The sequence below is a fragment of the Limulus polyphemus genome, unplaced genomic scaffold, assembly GCF_000517525.1.
Source record: "Limulus polyphemus unplaced genomic scaffold, Limulus_polyphemus-2.1.2 Scaffold1616, whole genome shotgun sequence".
NCBI lineage: Eukaryota > Metazoa > Arthropoda > Merostomata > Xiphosura > Limulidae > Limulus > Limulus polyphemus.
Window position 1 is genome coordinate 196,698 of NW_013667226.1, and position 1,255 is coordinate 197,952.

General features: G+C 34.3%; 1 protein-coding gene across 6 annotated transcripts in view; it reads left to right on the forward strand.

Moving 5' to 3' along the window:
- Window positions 1–1,255, forward strand: part of LOC111086990 — a 37,269-nt gene that overhangs the window by 25,445 nt on the left and 10,569 nt on the right. The window contains exon 1 of one of the 6 annotated variants that reach the window (XM_022392000.1): window positions 703–854. The exons of 3 other annotated variants lie outside the window; for them this stretch is intronic. The gene's annotated coding sequence lies outside the window, so the exon portion shown is untranslated. Of the gene's footprint in view, window positions 1–702; window positions 855–891; window positions 915–1,255 lie in introns of those variants that run through there. 2 more of the 6 variants (XM_022391998.1, XM_022392003.1) reach the window with 2 other exon arrangements.

Sequence of the window (1,255 nt, forward strand, 5' to 3'; positions counted from 1 at the left end):
TAATTTGCTGAAAAAAAAATACTGATCTATACATTTCAAATCTAAATTTTCACCGTGCAACGCCGGGTAACTCAGCTAGTTATATATAGAGTGAAAACCATATCAGCTAACTACTAGCTACGTTCACTATCATTACAATGTACACAGTTAACTACCACATCAAGTAATATTTTGCCCATAGTTTAGTATAAAAAAAAGCCAGCAAATAAGATAAATAAAAAAGTGGGAATATAAAAATCTGGAAATAGTGATCGTAAAAAAATAAGGAAACAAGGCTGGAGATACTGTACACATTATTTGCACCCAAATTACAAATTCCTATTTTGACTCCACAAAACACGCATAATCCTTATCGCAAGGAGTCGTAAAATATTATATTCCTCCAAAGTATCACGAAATCTATATAAATAACCACCTGATTACCTCACTCGTTGAGTAAGCCTCGGGTGACTTGTCCTACATACAAACTGTAGATGAAATGTTTGTGTTTATATACGATATTATGTTTTTAGAAGAACGAAAAGGTGACATACCGTGACCTACTGCCGTGACATAAATGTACAATCATGCTTAACTCTCCCTCCCTCCCTTTTCTCTTATAAAGGTGCGACCCGACCCCGATCCCAAGCTATTCCTTTTGCTTCTACTTATAAGCCTAGCCTTTCGCTTCTGGAACGTCATAATAATTGTATTATTCATGAATGTTGTAACGAAACGGTTGTTGCATAATGGACTTGTACCGTGTAAGAACTATTTGAAATTCTGGTTCAGCTCTCGACTATTCAAGTAATGCACTGGATGACGCAGAAGATGTAGATTATCTCCCGGAATTTCACATAAAGGTATTGAATTATGTAAGTTATTGGATGACTAAATTCATGAAATAATTATGTAAAGTAACACCTTAGGCGTATGTAAGATGAAGATAGTAAAATCAGAGAAATCTTTATGTAATGTTTAACTTTAGTGATCGGTAAATTTCGATATGGTTCTGAAGAGAGATGTTTTACTAACGAATTATGTAGAATTTCCTTTGCTGTGGAGTAATCTGTAATGCTAAAAAGGCAACAGTTATTTCGTGTTGATATTAATTATAAAAAACTGAAGCAGGTTCGAACTTTGTCCAGTAATGTTAGACTAATTGACAGAGATGACGCACTACTGTAGTTTGCGTATTTCAAAAGCTTGATTACTGTGGATACTTAAATTATTGTTCATTTGTCTAACGCTTTGTGAGATCGAAACGGCAAACTTT